General features: G+C 37.4%; 1 protein-coding gene across 3 annotated transcripts in view; it reads right to left on the reverse strand.

Moving 5' to 3' along the window:
• The window catches only part of GLRA2 (glycine receptor alpha 2), a 157,690-nt gene that overhangs the window by 129,793 nt on the left and 3,868 nt on the right, over positions 1-24,029 (reverse strand). The window lies entirely within an intron of this gene.

A 24,029-nucleotide genomic window follows, 5' to 3' on the forward strand; every position in this document is an offset into this window, starting at 1 on the left:
ACTGCAAGCGGAGGGAATGGCTTTTCATGGTGATACTCCGTTTGTGAGGGGTGATTTGAGGCATCGATCTGAAAGAATGGAGAGTTTTTTTAAACGTCATGATGGTGATTAGAAATAGTCACAAAAACTAACCCATTAAATTATTTTAATAATCTTGAAAATTCACCACAAATGAATTATATGTCATTGATTCTTTGGACCAACACAAGGTCAAAATGGTTTCACCAGTCCTACAACTTTCAGTGTGGTTGCTGACATCCAGGTCTGTGCAAAGAGCAAAATATTCAGGGAAATAAAGAAATTGGACATTTACTGATTCTCACAGCCTGGTGAGATTGTCCAGCAAACCATTTGCTTTGGACCAGTCATGTTGATAAAATGATGAAAATGCCAGACAAAGATTAATTAGCACCTAAGGCAGCTTAAATATAAAGAACCAAACGGCAGCCTCTGTGAGTCCTTTGCTCTGTGAGTCCTTCCTACTAATAGCTACCAGTTATCAACTGCTCTCACACAAGGATGAGTGAATGGACAGGTGTACCCAGCTCAGATCCATATCAAAGGGCTTTGAGGATGCGGGCAAATTTCTATCTTTGCATGCTATGGATTTCTTCATGATTCAAAGAAAAGGAATAAGACAGGGGCCATTATCTTATATAGGAGAATCACTTTTATGAGAGAAAGTGGGTGCTGTTAATAATTACACAGGAACACCAGGCATAAACCAGGACTATCCTGAGAAAACCTGGACATGTGTCAAACTATTCAAAGATGTATTTGAAGTAGGGCAACTACTAGTCTGTCTGTTTTTTGCCACTAGTTCTGCTTATTACCACCTGTGAACTTTAAACAGATTACAGAAACTCTCTGAGTCTGTTAATTCTTATGTAGAATGACTATAATGATGCTTTCCTTGATGCTAATTGTGATAATTAGTACTAGTGTATGGAAATCCCATAATAGTTGCTCAATAAATTATAGTTTCTTTATAGGAATAGTAGTAGTATTACTATCATTATTACAAGTTCATTGGATTATCAAAATAGCCTATGTAGGAGGTCCATCATTAAACACATTTTAATATAAGATTAACTGAAATGTTGAGATTATAACTTAGATCTCCCAACATTTTCTATACTAATCTTTACTGAAATAATGCCCATCTCATCCAATTTTTCTTCTCTTCTCTCTGTAAACTCTGTTTTGTTCTCAGCTCTGTAAAATGTTTTAGCAGGATCAAACCACCTTTTATAACTTTCTTGCTTTCAGGAATGATGCATAAACATCCTTCATGTCTGAACAACCATGTAGCATCATGGGTTGGAGATCATTGCTACTAGCATCTTTATTTAAAATGGGTTTCTCAACCTCAGGATTATTGGTATTTTGGGCCAAATCATTCTTTGTTGTGGGAACTTGTCCTGTGCATGATAGGATGTTCAGCAGTTTCTTTGGTCTCCACTCACTAGATGCCATTAGCACCCTACCTCCCATGGCCTCTGTTGTGACAACTAAAAATGCATCTAGACATAGCTAAATGTCCCCTGGGGGACAAAATATCACCCCTGTTTGAGAACCATTAAATTGTAAAAAGAAGATAAAAATGGCAGGATAAGTAGAAAGGTTATTCAACATGGATTATATGTTATGTAATAATTAAATAGCTTTAGATTATTGCGCTCAGCCAAAAAGATTATTAATATAATATTAAATATTATATTAAAATATTTGTCATATGACTTTCTCATAAGAAAGTTATCTCATATATTTCAACAAATAATGTAGATTTTAAAAATATTTAGACATACTTTGGGTGAAAACATGGTAGCATTATTGAACTTATATGCATTTCTTAGGTTTGTTCATTAAAAATTTAATTTGCTTTCTCTTAGAAAGTATTTGCAGGATTCTATACATTTTCATCTTATAAATCTTTAGCCATTCATTAAATCAGCAAACATTTATTCAGTACCCATTATGTATATAGTATATGCTTGGTCTTCTAATGATCATTTATAATGATATAGTGAATTGTGGGACTAAATATAAGAAAATCAGGAATTAAGGACAATTTTCTAAAAGGCCCTTCAGTCATTCTGCAAGAAATGTCAAATGAAACAAAAAATGTGTACTCATGGAGAGGACATTTTGTTAGGCCTCTTTCTAATACAGGTGAATTGCTGCTTTTTTGTTCATTACAGGATCAGAGGAACCTTGAAGTGTGCAGTTTATGTTCTTGGAGATTTAGGGCCCTTTGCTTGTGGTGACAAGGTTCATTTCCCATTTTAAAGATCTCAGGCTAAAGGGAGACCTTCATGTTGGAGTGATTTATAAGTGTAATCTACATATATTTCTATTTATGTCATAATAAAATGTCATCACATGGAGAAATGCTGGAAAACTTGAGATTCTTGCTCCCTTGGGGTTGGGGTGGATAATATATAAAGGTCCATTTGACCTTAGAAGAAGACAATTTTAAATGCCTTTTGGAATTAGTTTTGAAATGATATTTCCTTTCATTTTAGGAAGTAACAAAAATAGAATTGAACATGACTTTTTCTCATGTTAATTGAATCCTCCACTACATTGCTAAATGAATAGCAGGTTCATCAACTTGTTAGGTTCTGACAAACTGAAAATAGATTTTTTCCATTAATAATTTTAAAAGAAGGAACTATGCTACATTTGGGGTTATAATAATGGAATTGGGTGCAATCCACACATATATACATATGTTTCCAAGTTAAAATCTTCTCATCTTTCAAAGTCTAGTTTAAATGATACCTATTCAATGAATTTTTCTATGATTTTAAGTTGAATATTATCTTTTTGGCACTTTTATAGCCCCATAACCCTTGTCATGTTATATTACAGTAAATTTTTCAAATGCTCTGGACAGGGTGTGGTTCAGATCTGATTCACTGTAATGTTTCCCAAGGCATTTCAGTATACTACTGAGCACATAGTAGACATTCAGTAAATACCCAGTGAATCTGACTGATCAGAATATAAGCCTCCTCGGGTAAGGGGATGCCAGTGGTATCCCAAGAAATCGGTGCATTTCCATTTCATTTCAGAGCAACTTGCAATACAAGGCATTCTAGCCCCATCAGTTAGCCTCCTTCCCTTCAGGTTCAAAGGGTGTTTCTTTGAAAAGGTTGTTCATTTAAATCAATTGTCTCATCTCAGCCTGTGAAATTAGAATTGAATTCTGTTTATCTTTCTAGAGCACTCAACAGAATAATAAAATTATGACAAAAACATGACAATCACCAATGAGCAGCATTGCAACATGGCCGTTTGAAACTGCTACTGAGTTGTCCTCTTCGAGGAGGCGATTGGGAAACTTCTCGACTGTTTCCCTCCCTCCTGACATTACCCCTGACCAGTGAAGCATGGAATAATGGAAAAAGTCATAAACTTCAGAGCTAGAAGTACTGGATTTAAATCCTGGTTCTACTTGTGCAATTTGTGTGACCCTCTGTAGGTTATTTAATCACTCTGGGCTCCAGTTTCCCCAGTTTCCCCATCTATAAAAGGAGAAATATATTCAACTAACTCTCAGGGTCATTGGGAGGGCTGGCTGTGATAATGTGTGTGAAATACATCTATTTCTTCTCTCTTTCGATCTCCTTCCCCTTCCAAGGAAGGATGTCCCTCCTAAACCTTGAGATTTTCCCCTTTATTTAATGATCAGATGTACTTTTCTCAAGCACATATCTCTGTCCTACATTTTATTACTCTCACCTCTGCTCACAGTGTTAAGAAAAAGACCTGGATTTTGAAAGTATAAATAGGTTCTAGGGAAAAAATGGCAATGGATTGTGTTATTAAATCTCACAATCATGAGTATAGAGAATAATTGTACTTTAGTGGAAAACTATGCATTGTCTATAGTATACCCTTCCACATTATCTGATTGTGGTTCTATGAGAGCTATTTTCCAACTTTATAAGTTGTATAGTGGATAGTACTGTAATATATCTCTTGCTTATTTTTGCCAATTCTGTCCTGTCCTGTTGAGGTTCAAGTGACTTCCCTCCCCCACTAGAAGAGACGAGTTTTGCCTCCATTTGAGGATTTATTTCAATATTCTTGATCTATAAATGTGCCTGTTTTTCAGCCTTTCTTTTGAACTGGTTATACCATCTGTCTGATTTGCTTATTGATTAATGAGTTCAACAAAATCTTTAACACATATTCATTTTATATCTGCATGAGAGTCATGATTTTACATTTTGGGGTTTTTTTAAATTATCTTTTAATGTGAGTTTTTTTGTGTGTGTGTTTTTTTGTTTTTTTTTAAAGAAAGTATTACCCTTTGGAAGAGTTAGACTCAGAGCCAGGTTTTGGAAGCTTGGAGACCTAAATCCTGTTGAAGGCCAGTGCACTGCTGGGCAACTCAGCACTTGATGTTTTGCTGACAAAAGAGATCTTAGAGCACCATCTCTGCCAATGAGTAGTACCAAAGCTCTCATTTCCCTCCTCTGCTCCTCTGTGGCTTCCGCAAATGGGGACTTGTTTCCTCATTAGCCATTCTGCACCATTTCTGTGAGGGTAGGAAGGTCACTATTGCACTGTAAGGAAACAGGTTTTCTATGTCAGCAAGAGATCTAAAAATAGAAGCTAGAGTTCCTGACATACACTCTTCTCTAACAACTAGGACGGCTGCTTCCCTACTGCAGAGGGAAACCCTGAAATGATGATGCTTGTTGTGTTTTCATGCCTCATGTCTCATGCTACACTATGCATCTCTGTAACTCAGTTTAATTAAAAGGACATTTATTGGACTTCTCTGTATTGGTTGGTTGCTTAGTTTGGGTTACCTTTGAGTCAAGGATTCAAGTGAAAGTAGTTTATTAGGGAAGTGAACAATACCCTAGTTGGGAAGTGGGGAACAGAGACAGGGTAGGGAAGGAAACCAAGAAAAGGTACTTTAGCAAGTTCATTATCTCCTGGGGGCAAATGAAGCTTTTCCCATGGGCAACTCTGGAAGACACCCTCATCTGAGCTATTCTGCCCAAGGGCAGAAGGAGCTGGGGTATTTTACATCACCTCCCATCGGTCATTAGATGAGAGTATTCTCAGGGGGCATTAATTCATCTTCACTTCTGGTTTGCCACAAGGGTGGATAAGGTGGCTTGGATCAGAGAAAGCCCTCAAGCAAAGAAATGCAACTGCTGGCATTAGAAAGTCAGATGATTCACTGATGTGGTAAAGAATTGGGGATGTGGGTTGGGCACTGATGCCCAGCCTGTAAGATGCTGGGAATACCAAACTGTATTCGATCCTTGCATTCAATAAATTCATAGTCTGTCATGGCAGAAAGACAAATTCAACTAACTATAATATAATGTGATAGGAATCTAACATTTTAAGGGAATATAACAAATATGGCAACAAATTTTGCATAGGAAAGGAGAAAAGGAAAAGATAGGAGAGATTCTTTGTAGGGAGGTTGATGTATTTCTTTATGTACAGAGGAGGGGGAAGATATGACTCTATTTTATAAAAAGTATGTATTACTAGCCTAAGTGTAATCAGCAATTGAAGGTTGAAACGGTATTATTGCACTTTTTATTGCATATCCTCCCTGAAATTTAAAGGCCCCCAAAGTTTCCATTGCTTGAGATTTTTTAAAGTTGTAGAGGAACTTTCCTATGTCTGGATTTAATATATATAACCACCTCCATATGAATGTCACAGGATCTCTGATGCTGAGCTGAGTAGAGCTGTTCCTCTAAGAGTAAAGAAGGCTCTAATTTTGTGTGTTGTACCAAACACAGTAGAGCAGCTTTGGAGAAAAGAAAGTCCTTTGATGAGAAATGGCCCCATTCCCAAACTCTCAGGTAATGGAAATAGAAAATCTCCCAAGTTAAAATAAGACAACAGTCTTCTCAAGAGAGTCTTCTTTCTGGGGTTTAGCCTGGGTTGATGCCTGACTCTCCGAAAGGCCCCTTCCAGTGAGATGTGCTGGGCATTTGCAAACATGGGCACTCATAGCCTGCCTAGGCCATCGCAAGGAGCAGTGCTGTGGGTATGTGAGCTCCAGCACCACATAGCCTGGATTTGACCAGCTGCTTGGCCTCTCACAACTGTGCCAGCTGTAAGGATTCTGAATATTAGTTTCTGGATGTGAAAAAGGGAATTGGTAACAATAGTACTTACCAATATTGTAGGGAATAAATGAGATCAGACATGTAACACACTTAACATGTTACCTGGCATGTCATGAGGCACACATTGTCTCTCTAAACCCCACTCATACTTCAAGTCCTCACTTATTTTCTACCTTTTCCTTCTACTCCAGCCATGATCAACTCCCCATACTCAGAACTTCTAGCCTCTGTGACATAATTCCATAAATAGCTGCATGTTTATATAGACAGAAATTGTCTTATGTTGCTCAGACTTCTTTTCAGTGTGTTATTTCATTTGTTCAGCAACATAATACATTGCTAGAAGAAAGGGGTTATCTGTTACTGCATTCAGTAAGTTTCCTAAGTCACTGCAACTTAGGCACATCATAAGTGTTTCTTTGAAGTACTTTGTGATTAATTTGTACCTTGCTACAAAGTAAACTTGACTTTGTACATAAGCAGCAAGTGCTTCCTTTACTTAAGAAAAATCCACATATGTTATTGCAGAGAGCAGTCCCCTTGGCTCTTAAAGAACCCTGCCCCAGCAAGCAGCACTCAAAACCTTCCCTCCCTTGTTCACTTTTCAAGCTTGGGCTTTTTCATATATATTGTAAAGTAATCATAAAGAGAATCAAATCACAGACTTCAGGCCTCAGACTTGGCATTTTCTCCCACTATGCCCAAATGACTGAAATTACTGAATGAAAACATTCCAGAGCCCAGGTAGTAAACCACACTAGGAAGCAGACTACAAGACGAGAAAATGCCAGATGGAAGGGCATGCTTTTGGTATGTCATAGTCAGCATTTTCCTGGAATATATTTAACTGTATCACAAATTTGTACTGAAAGAAGTTGTAAAGGAATGACTACAAAATGCCATTAGTTGGAGGCAAAATCACAGACTGTGTAACCCATGAAGGCAGCAGTCACTGTATCCCTTCTGCTTTCCTCAGCTACTGCCTGCCCCCAGGATCTGTTCAGTATTGGTTATTGAATATAAAACTTTTTATATATGTGATGCTGGCCTGAGAATAGTGGTAAAGTAGAAGGAGGGGCATAGAATTGTTGGAGTTTAGAATGCTGGTATGTTAAGAATTTTTAAAAATTCTCCTCTACTTGGTGCCTACTGCAGTGCCATATGCATATTAAATGGTTGATAGATATCTGCATATGAATGAATCCACTCACTGAGCATTAAACATTCATTAAGCTTCTACAAAGACAGGAAGTGCACAAAAACCTGGGACTTCAAAGATAAATTGGCCTCACCCTGTCATAGAAAAGTGGGATAGCTATGCGAAAAAATGCAGTCACTAAAGTATTGGAGATCAAGAATGAGTGTCCTTGTCAACATTCTCTAGATGGAAAGGTAGTGTTGGTCTAAGCTGTGTCTGTCAGAAAAATAACTTTTTCTTCCCCCTAAATAACAAGAATGGTAAACAAAATTGCAGTTGTTTTCCATTCTGAGAAATACATAAGAAGTCAAATGAGATAGCATGTATTTTGAAAGAATAGCAAGTATTAGCAGATAATAATTTACTTTTTTAGTTCAGTTGCTCATATGCCATTTTACATTAGTACAGATTCTGGGATTTAAATAATAGTCTTGTACAAAATTAGCATATAAAAAAGCAGCATTTTTTCTATCCACTAATGAATTTCTCGAATAAGAAGTAAAGAAGTTGATCCCATTTAAAATAGCGTCAAAAACAATAAAACACTTAGGAATACATTTAACTAAGGAGGTAAACTCTGCAAACTATAAGACATTGAGAAAGAGATCAAAGAAGACACAAATAAATGGAAAGTTATCCCATGTTCATGGATTAGAAGAATTAATATTGTTAAAATGTCAATACTACCAAAAATCTATCTATAGATTCAATGCAATCCCTATCAAGATTCAAATGGCATTTTATACAGAAGTAGAAAAAACACTTCTAAAATTTAAATGAAGCCACAAAAGACCATGAATAGTCAAAGAAATCCTGAGAAAAAAACAGTGCTGGAGGCATCACACTTCCCAATTTCAACTTATACTACAAAGCTGTAGTCATAAAAACAGTATGGTACTGGCATAAAAACAGACAAATAGACCAATCGAAGAGGGTCAAGAGCCCAGAAATAACCCATGCCTACACACGGGTGGTGAAAGGAATTGTTGGAGGTGCTCAAAAGGTACAGACTTTCAGTTATAAGTACTCGGGATGTAACATATAACATGATGACTATAGTTAACACTGCCGTATGCTATATATGCTATATAGAAAATTTGTTAAAGGAATAAATGTAAGAATTCTCATCACAAAGAAATTTTTTCCTTCTTTTAATTGTATTTTATTAGAAGATGGATGTTCACTGTGTTACGGTTTGAGAAACAAGAAGCAGGGCATTGAGGCTGGAACAGAGTGGGAAGGCATGGCGAGAGATGTGAAATGATGATGTTAATGTGGACAATGCTGATGCTCCACCCGATTCCTGGGACACCATTTACCATCTTGTGCCTCTCACCTCAGTGTGCTTTTGCTTCCAATAGCCGTCACATGTGGTCTTTCACAGAGGACAGTTCTAGGGCTACTGGAGCTCACTTTGCCCACATGAAGAGATAGAAGCATCTCAGAATTCCCTCTCCCACCCAGCCACACACACCCTGAGGGGAGTCTTTACCCAATAATTGACAGAGGAGAATCTGAAAAGCAAACTTTCTTGCCTCCATTCAGGACAATTCTGGGATGTAGCTTACACTCCAGAGTTCCCCTGAGGGATTAGGTCGAACCCGCCCTCTGTTGGACTTGTCCTGAGACCACCCCCTTACTGGGCTTTCCCATCCTTGTCTGATTTTATCACTTTCTTATATGCCTCCTCCCCTTCTCTCTTATCCTTAATAAATCACTTGCACACAGGGTCTGCTTCTCAGAAACCCAACCTCAGATAGATATAGTAAAAAACCTAATCACCAACACCCTTGTAAGCTATTTGCAGGTATATGAACTTTATCAGAAAGTGATAAGAAGTCCTAGGAGAGTTTCAAGAGTCCTGAGAGGCCCAGAATGACAAGGATACTAGTATTTTGAGCTCTGCACTCCCTTGGGTGACAGCTCAGCTTGCTCTTCCTGTGCATTTGAATAAAGATATAGCCAATCAGGCACCCCAGAGCAGCTGCACTATGGATTTTCTAAAAAAAGTATAGGAGTTTATTTCTGATCTTAGCTTTCCTTTGGGATCTATTTATTATCCACTCTATATTTCTTTGCCTTCTTTGCACCTGCCTCATCACCCCTCAGAAGTGAATTACTTTTTTTTCCAAAGGTGTCATTCTGTGATTTATGTGGCATATCGCACGATGTCATTGATGGACACTTTTTGTTAACACCCTCAACTGATTTACTCTATCTCTGAAGTACATAATTTATTCTGACATTTATATGAAAAGTTCAATGCTGAGGGGATACCTCCTCACTTGAGACTTTACCGATGCAGTTTGTTATGGCACATATTGTTAGCACCTGGCTCCAGATTCTTATATAATAATTCTCTTCTTTCAATGTGTGAAGGGGCGAGAAAGTTCCCATGGCAAAGCACTCATAACTCAATCATGGGAGCTTCACATGACAATCCATTTCCCCTGAGCTCCACAAACGTTCCTTCACCCGAGCGGTATTTTTGTTAACTATACATTGACACCTCTTAAATAAACTCAATTGGGGTGAGTGGGCATTATGAAAGGTTTTTTACCCAGGGGCCCTACTTAAACCCAGTTTCAAAATTAGGCAGGAAATAAAAAAATGTGCATGTAAGCATGCTATTTGCAGAGTCTGGTTGACAGGTAGAAGTGTGGAATTTTTTCCTTGAGATAAGTCTGTTCTCTTGCTGAGGAAATCCTGCTTTTTAATGGGCTTTGGGATATTTGCCCCAAGTCACAAATTTATACACTTTGCTGAAAGCCCTGCAAGTTATAAACTTGCTTGGCACCAGGAAATCTATGGTGCAGGAAACCTCCTGCTGGGTCTTAAGGGGGAATATTTGCTCAGAAAATTTGAATAAAGGATGAGCTTAAATGAGGCATATGTGCATGATAAACAAATGTGAATATTGGAAATGTAGGTGCTTGGGGAAAATAAAAAAAGGAACACATAGCCAAGATGGTGGGTAATTCCTGTTATTTTTGAACAGCTAGAGAAAAGATGTCTGATAATATAGAATTCATTTGGTAAGGATCACGTGAAGTATGCCACTGCTCACAGAGTGGTCACTAACTCCTGAAAATGAAATAGGGATATTCCAGAGAAAATAAATACTGAATAGTATAGCAACTTGGTTGCTAATTAGCTATGTCAATAAGCATAATGGCATTTTATCTATAAAAAATCCTGCTAAAATGCAATTTTTGGTGCCAAGGCTTCCTATTCACAAGGCATGGCATTAAGCCTATGCAGCACTTCATTTCAAACAAGAATGAGCTCCTTACATTTTTTATATTTTCAGAAGATACTATATACTTCACTTTGAAAGCAAATCTTATAGTCCTGGAAAAATTGTTATCCTCTTGTTGTATTCCATGACTTCTATAAGGATTCAGCAGAGCCATCTCCCTGTCCCCCAATATCTAATGTCACTGTCTGCCTTGTAGAAATGGAGAAGCAGCAGTGATATCAGAAGCAAGTGATAACAAGGAATCTGAATCAGGCACCCAGACTATATAAAACAAAATTCAGAGACAAAGTAAGCAAACTGTGTGCATGCTAAATAACTTCTTTAGAGTTAATCTTCACTTGGTTCTTCTTCAAGGTCTGGTATATCTAAGACTGCCAACCCTCAATCACCAAAAAAGCTTAAAAGCTGGTATTCGTTCATCTGCACGTCATGCGGTGGACTGTGGGCAACTCTAGTGGCATCACTGTGGGTACCATGAAGCAGTGCTTCAAATAAAGGACTAGTCTGATGCAGAATGTGCAGTGGCTTCACCGTCACTGCATCTTCATCTATTGTATGTAACAAATGACATGGTCATGGGCCATTCATTAAGTCTACGATGGCTTTCATATTTCCTCACCTCCTACCTTGTTTTGTATTCTTTCCTAAGACACTGGAGTAAGAAACAGGAAGAAAAGGTCATACTTGCTTATTTGACAAACTCTTTCAGAGGAAGCATGGGGAAAGAACTAGTAATAAAGAAGTTTATACACACACACACACACACACACAAAAAAAAACATTTTCCCAAGACATTTAGTGATATTTCAAAGATATTTCTCTTTCTGTATCCATCTGTATTTTTTCTAGGAACTTATATATTTAAGTATGTGAAACAATCAATTTTGAGTAGACCAACTTAGAATATATTTTAATATTAATAAATAAAGACCTAATCTTAAATCTACATAAGTTACTTAAGATGAATATTGCATAATTTCAATTTTAAATGAGTTTTTTTAGTATAGATTCAGATTTTTTAAATTTCATTTCAAGGAAGTCATGGGAAAAATTTTTTAACAAATGCTTGAATGGAAATTACACAACCACAAGATTTATTCATGAAAGAGAAGATGGCAATCTAAAAGGAAATTCTGATGAACAAAATAGTTTCAGTGACATGGAAGCATGGATCAGACTGGTGAATCTCAGAAGGAAGGTGCGGGGGAGATTAACCAAATCATTTATGTGCATATATGTATAACCCAAGGACACAGACAGTAGTGGAGAGGGACTGGGGAGGAGGGCAGGGGTGGTGTGGAAGGGTCAGTGGGGAGAAAAAGGGGCATCTGTAATATTTTGAACAATAAAAAAAATACAGAAGATATCAGCATTCTACATAATAAACATGTGTATTACATCAAAGATTGAAACATATGCCAAAGAGATGCAATGCATGTACTACTCTATGAAATCACCTAAAATTTAAAAAAATTAAAAAATTAAATTAAAAGGAAATTCTTCATATAGGCATAAAATTTTGTCATGTTCTGCTAAAGAAATGTCTGTAGTTTGTCAAAGGTCACTTGATTTTGTCACTCAGCCTTCTTCAAGAATTATAAAGACTAAAACAGAAGGTGATTATCAGATCAAAGTTTGACTAATATCTTTTCTTTGGTCTTCAATATTTTTTTTTCACAGCGCCACAGTGTGCTTATTTATTCATGCAAATGAAACAGGAGATAAATCGCCTGCAATGATAATCTAACTTGTAGAGTAATTCTCTTGTGGCATTGGAATGCTAATGTTCGCCATGTATCAGTAAGAAAGCCCCATTTACTGAATGCGTGGGCCTGCTCTCTCTTACGATTATTATCTTGCTAGAAGATCATCGTATATTATGTATAGTTAGGTTTCCCATCATCTTTGTATATTTTCATGGGAAAAATTTTTAGATTTATGGAGTTCACCAAGACTACATTTTCTAAAGTGTATTCCATAAAACACCAATTCCTCCTAATGTTACTGATTTAAAGAATCTATGATCAAATAAGTACAGGATAAGCCCCTGTGTAAAAAAGTTTTTAAAATATTTGTGTATTTTTACTGCAGGTTTTCTCAAAACCTTTTAATATGCTAATAAATATTGGGACTCTCTCAGAGGATGCTTTGTAGAATTTCCCATTCTTATTGCACTTTTTCAACCTTATATCTGAGAACATTTCATGGGGTTGGTGTTTTGAGAAACATCTTTGGCCAGATGCTAAACTAATAAAGCATGGTAGCTGCTTTTCCCAGACACCCTGTGTACATGGATTTGCTACCTCCAGACCAAAAGCAAGGCAAAATTTTTAAATGGCAGATTTCTTCAGTAATCCCCTCATAAGTTTCTAGTCTCCCCAGAGTATAATGATCATTCTTGAAATACTGGGAGTTGAAATAAATTACGAGCAACTACAAAAAAATTCTGAACAGAATTAAGAATTTCTCAAAGGAGAGGCCGATTCTCTAGGGATGTTGGATGCATCCAAGCTTTTCTGTGGGAGAATCAATAATTTACAAAAGGACGTAGCCAAAGATATTGTTATACACTATAAAGTCAGGGGCTATCAAAGTGGAAGGTCACATAGAGAGACATCTTGGTACAAGTCCTTTATTTTAGAGATGACAAGAATGAATCCTAGAGTGGTATGGTGGCATGCTCCAGATCGCAGCTGGCAAAACTGGAGTTAAAACCATGTCTCATGAGTCTCAGGTTAGGTATATTTATCTCATTTGGGATTTTTTTTCCTCTTTTTTGGATAACTCAATACTAGCACACAGTATCTTGGGGAAAATGCTATAAGGAACTTATTACCCTTCAGATAAAGGGGGGAAATTTTCTCATTCTAGTCCTGTCGTTCTTAAACCGCACGGATTAATGGATTTATTATAGTGACTATTTCAAGCTCCCACCATTCAGTGATTCTGGAGAGGTAGAGCTGGAGAAGTGTGGTACTCGGGTATGTGCCTTTTTTTTTTTTTTTTTTTAATATATCTTTATTGATTTCAGAGAGAGGAAGGGAGAGAGAGGGAGAGAGAGATAGAAACATCAATGATGAGAGTCATTGATCAACTGCCTCCTGCACGCCCCCGACTGGGGATCGAGCCCGCAACCCGGGCATGTGCCCCGACTGGGAATCGAACCCCGATCCCCTGGATCCTAGGTCGATGCTCAGCCACTGAGCCACGCCCGCCAGGTGGTATGTGCCTTTTTAACAGGACTCTCAGATGGTTCTGAAGCAAGTGTTCTGAAAAACTTGTTTGAGAAACACATCTGGTTGGTTGCTAATTTGATTTATTATTAAATCCTAAGTCCTTTAATTTCGCATACTCTATACAATGCTCAAGTACTAAAACCAAAGTTAATTAAAAGGGAAAGTAGAATATAAGAAATCTGTGAACATTGTACAGTATATTTATAACTTATTCTGAATCTCATCATTTAACTTGTTACAGTGTGGTTTTCCAAATGTGTGAATCATTCATTCACTATTGAGAGACTTCAAGGTTCAAAGCTAAATAAATAGACCCCTTGTTTTCTGAAAACATTCTTTTTTAGGGAAAAGAATGCTTTTTCTAAGAGGAAGCCTGATAAAAGAAATCTCAACTGCCTTCTTGGACAAGAAGTGGTTCTTAGGAATCAACATCTTGAAATACTTAAATGTAAATAAATCAGAAGGAGATAAATTATATTATCTTCTATGTATGCTTGGGTTTTAAAAATGAAAGAAAATTATGTGGTGAAGTAGTTCTGAGATTTTCCTAAAGAAGCAGAATTATTATAAGTAGCTGTATTTCAGGTGCAGTAATCAAAGCAGCCAAGGAGTGGAAAACAAGCAACTGTTCCTCAGCCTCGCCATTTTCTTGAAATGCACACTACTCTTCTCCAGTCTTCATGCTCCTCTAACCACCCCCTCACACACCCAGTCTTTTCTTCTTCTAACACTCCTTCTTTAGCTCTGGGTAGAACAGAAAAGCAAGGAGGGAAAGAATGTGTCTCAGTGGTGCTGCTCCAAAGAGATGGTGTTAAGTCTTGTGCACAAATCTAAGCCCCTACATCCCAGTATGTGGATCCTGGAGGGGATTACTGTGGGGCAAGGTCAATGATATTAGCAAGCTTATAAGCACATTAAATCAGATAGAAAGGAAATTATATTAATTATTTTCATATACTCCACAGGAAGAACCACCCACCACCAGCAGTCCATTGGTTGTACCTCTTTCAGCTGTCTGTTTAGGATACAAGACTATCATGTTACATCATCTTCCTCTCTCTTCTCTGCTCTTGGAGGTATCATGTATCTATTTGGATAATATATCCAAATGATATGACTTTCTCACTTCCATCCTTTCTCAAGTCTGGTAAATGAAGGCTTTTTGAACTGATCATGAGTTTTGGAGCTATCTGCTTGACCACCCAAAGGCTGATGGGTGACTTTGCTCATAAGTTGACTTTGTGCTGATTGTCTTCCGTTTACTCCCTGAGACACTCTCTTTTCTGTTCTATTCTTTGTTGTACCTTGGGAAGCTGACCTTCTGGGTTTGCATCACTGAGCTTGCCCTCTGACTTCTAGTTGTATTTGGCCAATGAGAAGCTCCCACAAGAAAATGGAAAGCAGGAGGAGAGTGAGGTCAGACTATTTATTCCCTATCTTCTTCCCTGCTAAAACGGCACAGATTAACTACATTGCTCTACAGATCTCACTAGGTGGCCTCTCTATATAGCCACCTTCTCTAGGTTCTGGTAGCCACTCTCTCCCTTGCCTCTCAGGTCTACTGTTGATAATCCCAGAGTACTATACTCTCCCTCTAGAGACTGGTTTTCCAAGTCCTGCCATACCCCACTGGAGTGCGCCACTTCTTTCCTGCAAAGATCCTGGATGATATAGCATTCAACTTAGAAATTATATTCCAGTTTCTAGTAAAGTGAGAACTGACATTTAAAAGCTTAGATTTCTTTGAAAGGATAAGTAAATGGAGGCACATACCATATTCATTGATAGGAAGAATTAACATCATTAAAATGTCAATACTACCCAAAGCAATCTATAGATTCAATGCAAATACCAATGGTGTTTTTCACAGAACTAGAACAAATAATCCAAAAATGTATATGGACCCACAGAAGACCCTGAATAGCCACAGCAATCTTGAGAAACATTAACAAAGTTGGAGTTATCATGCTTCCTGATATCAAACTATACTATAAGGCTGTAATAATAAAATCAGCATGATACTGGCATAAAAACAGACTCATAGATCAATGTAACAAAATAGAGAGCCCAGAAATAAACCTACACTTATATGGTCAATTGCTATATGACAAAGGAGGCAAGAACATACAATAGGGTAAAGATAGTCTAGTCACTAAATGATGTTGGGACAGTTGGACTGATACATGCAAAAAAAAAATGAAACTAGACCACCCTCTTATACCATATATAAGAACAAACTCAAAATTGATTAAAGACTTAAATATAAGATTCGAAACCATAAAAATCCTAGAAGAAAACATAGACAGTAAAGTCTCTGTTATTTCTCTTAGTAATATTTTTTCTGATCTATCTGCTCGGGCAAGGGAAACAAAAGAAAAACAAATGGGACTACATCAAACTAAAAGGTTTTGCACAGCAAAGGAAACATCAACAGAATGAAAAGACAACCTACCAAGTGGGAGAACATAATCACTAATGACACATCCTATAAGGGGTTAATATATAATATTTATAAAAAACTCATACAACTCAACACCAAAACCCCCAAAATAATCCAATTAAAATGGGTGGAGGACTTGAGTAGACAGTTCTCCAAAGAGGACATACAGATGGCCAAGAGACATATGAAAAGATGTTCAATGTCACTAATCATCAGAGAGATGCAAATTAAAACCACAGTGAGATATTACCACACACCTGTCAGAATGGCTCCATCAATAAATCAACAAGTGTTGGCGAGGGTGTGGAGGAAGGGGAATCCTCATGCACTGTTGGTAGGAATGCAGATTGGTGTAGCCACTATGGAAAACAATATGGAGGTTGCTAAAAAAATTAAAAACTAAATGGCTTTATGAGCCAGTGAATCCACTTCTGGGTATATATCCAAAGAAACCTAAAACATTAGCTCAAAAGAATATATGCACCCCTATGTTCATTGCATCTTCATTTACAATAGCTAAGATATGGAAGCAACCCAAGTGCCCATCAATAGACCAGTGGATAAAAAAGCGGTTGTACATATACACAATGGAATATTACTCAGCCATAAAAAAGAATGAAATCTTACCATTTGCAACACTATCGGTGGACCTAGAGGGTATTATGCTAAGTGAAATAAGTCAGAGGAAGACAAATACCATATGATTTCACTTATATGTGGAATCTAAAGAACAGAGTAAATGAGCAAACAAAATAGAAATAGACTCATAGATTCAGAGAACAGACTGACAGTTGCGAGAGGCGAGGGGCGTTGGGGGACTGGGTGAAAAAGATGAAAGGATTAAGTACAAATTGGTAGTTTCAAAATAATCACAGGAATGTAAAGTACAGCATAGGGAATATAGTCAATAATATTAACTATGTATGGAACCAGGTGGGTACTGGAAATATCAGGGAGAACACTTTGTAAAGTATATTAATGTCTAACCACTATGCTGTATATCTTACACCTGAAACTAATACAAAATAATATTGAATATCAACTGTAACTGAAAAATGACATAAAAAAAACAACAAAAGAAAACAAAAAAGTCATGACTATTCAGGTTCTTGATGTTCTAAATTCCCAATTTGATAGAGCTGCATTATAACATTAGTCAAATCATATCACGGCAAGTTTTAGGTTCTGTGTCTCTAAAATCTGGTAAATTTAGTTCTGGTTTCATGAATAATAAAGCATATTTCTGTAAAGTGCTTGTTTTATGGAAACACTAAATAATAAAGGGAGTTCTTGTCTTAAAATAAATAAAGCTTAAATTTCTGTTTAGCATTGTATACTTAGCAAGTAACATGGCACCTGACACGTGGCAATTGTTCACTAATTATTAAAGGAATAACCAATGAATTGTGTATTTAGACTCAAATATAAAGATATAAAAATTTATATATAATTTTTTGTGCCCACATGTGTTCTCTGTGACAAAAATGTATTCTATTGCTTTGACAGTGCATGGGCAAGTAGATTATTTTTCCTCAAGAGAATGTGAACCCCCTCCCATCAGGGAAGAAGATGAAATAGAAAACAAGACTTATCCAGTCACATTCGGGATAAATGCCTATTGAGTTTCCATATTTTGACTCAATTCAGGATTCTCTTTTGCCCTTTTGGATGAATGTGTTAATAAAACACAGCCACCATTTGGTGTATTGATGTGCATAGGGAATGGTAAGCACATGAGCCAGGGCAGGAGTCAGGGAGAGTGTCCAGCATCCCTCTTGTACTTGCCCCATGACCACATTGGTTGGCTAGACAGATTAGACTCCAAGACTTTATTCTTAAGGGTCTCGCACACTTAAGAGCACTGCTTGGAGACCTATTCCTTTTGGTCATGCTCTTCCTTTAGTGGGTTTTATGTAGCTAAATGTGTCTGCAATCAGTCACAAGTGTCCAGAGTAGCCCTCAAAAAAGTCAATGAGCAAATGCTGAATACCACCGTCAGGACAGCCTCTTATAAGAGGTGTTAATTCCAGGGAGAACCCAGAATGCTTCTGATGACCTTGTTGCTCTGAGGCTCAATCAACTCTATTTTCATTTTTAATACCCTATTCCAAATGTTTCTGATCTAACACACCAAGAAAACTATCCAACACCACCAAGAATAAACCCAATGACTAGTTTTTGTCACTCTAAACTGGATTTCCCCAGGTGGATATATCATAATATGCAGTCATTAAGGACCAAGATATCCTGATATCTATGCCATTATCTTTTTTTAAAAAAATGAAGTATCAGATTATCAGCTAAATGGGCTGAATTGTCTTTCAGGATGGGGAGGAACAGCAAGCAGTATAGAATTCAGAATAAAATGTTCAAGCTCTTTCAATAATGAAAACTAAAGATGCGAAGTCACCCAGAATCAACTAAGGAGCAATACAATCCATTCTTAAGAACTAAATTATGGGCTCCCATTTTCAGTGCTCTTAACCTGCCATGTTGTAGAGACCAAATGTTCTTTTAAAAATACTTATTCTAAAATAGGAAATAAATTCAGCATATTTGTGCAATGACCCTTGCAACTGTGGTAACGACAAGAAAATACATCAGAAATGACAGTCATATATCTTAAGTTAAATTTAGGGTTCTTTCTAGGACCAAGTAAAATTAGTTCCATGTCTTTTACTTTGTTCATTTAAAAAGAGTCCCAGAAAATATTCAGGGATACAATTTGAATGACCAAAGATAATTCCTTCCCACAAATGGCTTCCTCTTTGTTTCATATTTAGGACCAGAAATAGCCCTTTCGGGTTGAAAACTTTCTCATCAGACTAATAGAAGGAGAACTAGCTGAGACACCTGTTACCTATATTCTTGTTACTGCAGTTGAACTCTAAGAGGCTAGAACTTCTTTGACATGTTACTTTTTTTCATTAAAAAAGCAAACACCCAATCAAAAAATGTAGGGTAGCTGAATGGATAAGAAAACAAGACTCAAATATATGCTGTCTACAACAGACCCACCTCAGAACAAAACTCACACAGGCTGGAAAAACAACACACACACACAAAAACTTCCGGAGGACTTTAAAGGAGAGATTGACAGCAATACAGTCACAGTAGGGACTTTAACACCCCACTGACTTCACTGGATAGATCTTCCAGACAAAAAATCAACAAGGAAACAGTGACTCTAAATGACACACTAGGTCAGATGGATTTAATGGACATTTACAGAACATTTCACCCCAAACCTGCAGAACAGGCAGTCTCCTCAAGTGCACATGGGACAGTCTCAAAGATAGGCCACATGTTAGGACACGAAATAAGTCTCTACAAGTTCAACAAGATTGAAATCATATCAGGCATCTTCTTGGACATTTACACCATGGAATACTATGCAGCTGTAAAAAAGAAGGGTCCCTTACCCTCTGAGACAGCATGGAGGGAACTGGAGAGTATTATACTAAGCGGAATAAGGCAGTCAGAGAAAGACAAGTACTATATGATCTCATTCATGTGGAATCTAATGAACAAAATAAACCAATGAACAAAATAGATCCAGAGACAGAAGCATGGAACTGACTGACGAATCTCAGAGGGAAGGCGGGGAGGGGGAGTGGGTGGGGAGAGATTAACCTAAGGATTTATATGCATAACCCATGGACACAGACAATAGTGTGGTGAAGGCCTGGGGGAAGGGGTGCAGGGGGAGGGGTCAATGGGGGAAAGAATGGGACATTTGTAATACTTTCAACAATAAAGAGAAATTTAAATAAATACCCTGCCCCCCAAAAATAAAAGTAATGCAGTTATAGGAAAAAAAATCAATGCCCTGGCTGGTGTGGCTCCGTTGGATGAGCATTGTCTTGTGCACTGAATGGTCGCCGGTTCGATTCCCGGTCAGGGCACATGCCTGGGTTTCGGGCTTGATCCCCAGTAGGGGGCATACGGAGAGCAGCGATCAATGCTTCTCTCTCATTGATGTTTCTGTCTCTCCCCCTCTCCCTTCCTCTCTCTCTAAAACCCATAAAAAGGTATTTTTTAAAAATCAAACAGTTATAAAGACGCAATTGCCACGAAGGGTAAGCTTTGATAAAATACAGTCAGTGTCAGTTATGAGTGAGAAATGGAGGACTAATAATTCAAATTATTTCTGATAATCTTCCTAGTTCAAAACAAATCATTCAGGTGCACGATCTCCTTTCATGCTCAGCACAACCCAAATGAGGTAACCAGGGCCGAAGAAAACTGAGACTTGGAGAGGTGAAGACACCTTTTCTCAAAACTGGCTGAACCAGGGCATGAACCTGGGTTTTGGCGATCTAAGTCCAGGACTGTTTCCACTGTACGACTCTGTCAGTGTGGAATGAAGACATGTCCCAGGAAGGTGACCGTATTGGAATATACCTTACCAGAGTGGCAGAAGGCTGTAGATGCTGCCTCCTCGATGCCACCTCAGGTCCTTGACAGTCCTGGGTAGGCCCATAGTAGTAGCCTAGTATGTACTAATGTGTTAGTTGGTGTCCATACAGCACACAAAAGCTAAAATAAATTGTGACAGTGGATTTCAGGTCTTCAAAAATCTCCATCAGTCTCATCCCTGAACAAAACTGGCATAAATATATATGGATAGATGTGTAAATTTCCCTTCGTTACCCACAGCCTTTCCTTTCATTTGCCTTCCCCCCTTTATCTCCTGTTGTCTTGCTCTAAAATGTCTACCCTTTCAGGTGCCCGAAGGCTTCTGCTACTTTCTGTACTCAGGTCACATACTTGTGATACTTGCAAGCATTCTACTCTTCATGGTGACACGTGATGCCCACGCCCACCAGGGTGATCAAAGAAGTGCTCACGCTGGGGCTGCATTATCACTGAGAAAATCACCCTTTCCCAGTGTCCCTGCTAGATGGACATTTGTGCTCAAGCCACACCCTCCAGGGATTGCTAAACACATTTGAGCTTGAGCTTTGCATGGCTACAGACGAGAATTTCTAAGGGGAGAAACCTCAAGACCTCTAGGTTTTTGGAAGGGTATCTATTTCTACTTATATCTGAAACACCTCTCGAGCTGAGAACTCCTTGGGAAATGAAGGAAGCCATATTGCATGCAAATTTAGGTTTTAATGTCACACATCACACTTTCAAATTTAGGTCTCCAGACATGGGAAAAAAATAGTGTGCATGGCATGCACAAAGAAGTGGAGTGAATAATTATCTCCTGGCATTATCTTTTCCAGATCCTATCCCAAAGTGAATGTTATAGTGAAATGTATTTATTCATATTGGGATGAAACTTAGGATATCACTCTAAGTTAATTTTATTTTAAAAGCAAATTTTAGTACAATAGATAAAGGCTTTGTTTCAAAGATAGAAAATTAGAACTAATGCATTTTGCCCAAGTTTGAGCATTTCATTTGGCTTCTTTAAAAGCCTAATGTTTAAAGTGGCATTTTCAAGATACAGTAACACTAACAAAGGAGTAGCTGATAGAATGATAGAATAACACCATGATAAATCAACTGACAACGAGACAATACGCCCAAGTGGGGAAAGAGACTCCTCGGCTGACATAAAATTGACATTTACCGTAGTTTCGAACAGGTAATCATGAATAAATATTGCTGATGTTTTTATCTGAACAGAAGATTTTGAAAATTTATGTTTTAACAAGATCTGGCCTAGGTCTCTATGGATCTTATAGATGTAATGCAATTGGCAACTCTGACTCATGACTTTGTTTATACACTTGTGCTTCACATCAGAAAAGCTATTTTTTCCTATAGCTTCTAAGAATGGCTCTCAATTACAGACCTAAGTCTGAATCATTTCTGGTTCCCTTTTCTAGCTTCCTTCCATCTTCCTCCTTGTATATATCCCCATCATGACATCTTTCAGAGTCTATCAGGAACATGGAATAGACATGAAATATTTTACTGACTTGAAAGTATGCAGGAAAAATGCCTTTCAATAAGAAAAATGATGCATATGCATTTCTTTCTCCCTTGCCAATGCATGGCAGCAAGGAAACAGAAATGTGCTATTACTTAGTAAGACTTCTAGAAAAGCCATTCCCTTGCCTCAGCAGCCCATATCTGGCTCTTGCTTTTATTCTTGTGGCCAAATCTTGCCCTTTTGTCTTCTTAGTAATCATTATCATTGTCATTTTCATCATCATCATCATCATCATCATCATCATCATCATCTTGTTTATTGTTATCATAGTTTGTTTTTTGGTATTTACAGGGAGCCTGTCGCTATTCCAGACACAGTCACATTTCCTAGCCACCATTCATTTCTACCTACTATATAGTTTCTCATTGCTACATTGCTAATCAACTATAGTGAGTAATATAGTGTTCTTCTAGCCTCGTCGCTGTTACAAGTTCCTTGTTATCTCTTTATTTCTTTCTGCTCAGCTCAGCAAGATCGTCTTTGCTAGCCACTGCGACTACTGGTGGTCCCTCAAATGCTCCCATCCTCAATTTCTACTGCAACTAATTGGGCATACTAATCTCGATAACTGATCTGCATTTTCCTTTCTCAGTTCTTATTTTCTCATTCTGGAGAAAAATATAGCTTCCTTTCCCTATATGATATACATAAAATATATAAATTATATATATACAAGTATATGTGTGGTGTGTGTGTGTATGTATATGTGTGTGTGTGTGTGTGTATGAATAAAATAAGGTACCTCACTGCCCTCTCAGATGTGGTATGTGGGTGGGTTGATGAAACATAAATATACAGAAGGACCATATTAAATATATAAAGTTTTATGGTAACACCAAGAAGAGAAAATTGTTTCTAAAATAATGGAGAATGTTTCATATCCAGGAAAAGCCAAGATCCTGAGGATAAAGAGAATTGTGGGAGCTGTTAGGTAATTGATCTTTTATAAATGGTCTGTGTAAATAAAATTTGTGAAAGAGTATCAGGATTCATTGAAGTGGGGAGTTAAAGGGAGAAGGAGACAAACTCAGTGAAGTCCATTAATATTAGAGTCTGAAATAATATCCACCCCATTTCCCCTTTATAAGTCTTTAAATATCCTTTGCTCAGGTCTTCAAGTAGTGAATAGATCTCAAAATATGGCCATACTTTGCTATACTTGATATTCTCCTCATTTATTTATTCTTTAGAATCATGAGAAATGTCATTTCCAAAGGGTGACGTCCCCCGAAGAACCCGGGAAAAAAGCTGTGTATGGAAATGATTGTTCATTCTATATGGTCACTTAGAGTAGCAGTGGCAACATGGATGTTTTATTACTCTTTGTACTTTTATCTCCTTTTGAAGAATTATTCCTAGAAAATAATGAATAATAACTGCTATTAAACAGGATGCTCATGAACTTAAAACAATTTTTCATCTCTGGACCTTCTCTATGAAGCTTTCCATGAATAGCTTAATAGGAAATTATCTCTTCATTTGTTGGAATCCTGTAGTATTTTATCTATACTTCTTAATGTTACTTAACTCTTAATGACTTTATTTCTATATAATAATATGTGCTTTATATTATTATATCTTATAACTATTCATGTCACATCCATCTTCCTTACCGAAATTTTTGATGGTAGCACCAAAACCTGTGACATCTTTGCACTTTTCAAAGCATGCAGTGATTAGTATTTTGCATATAGTTCAGACTCCAGAGTTATTGAATGGCTAAATGAATAAATGTATGAATGAGCAATCCCACTGAAAGCTGATTCTTGATTTGTTACTCATAGGATTTTGTTTCAAATGTTGACTTCCAAAGCAATGATCACAAAA

This window comes from Miniopterus schreibersii (genome assembly GCF_964146895.1).
Source record: "Miniopterus schreibersii genome assembly, chromosome: X".
Taxonomy (NCBI): domain Eukaryota; kingdom Metazoa; phylum Chordata; class Mammalia; order Chiroptera; family Miniopteridae; genus Miniopterus; species Miniopterus schreibersii.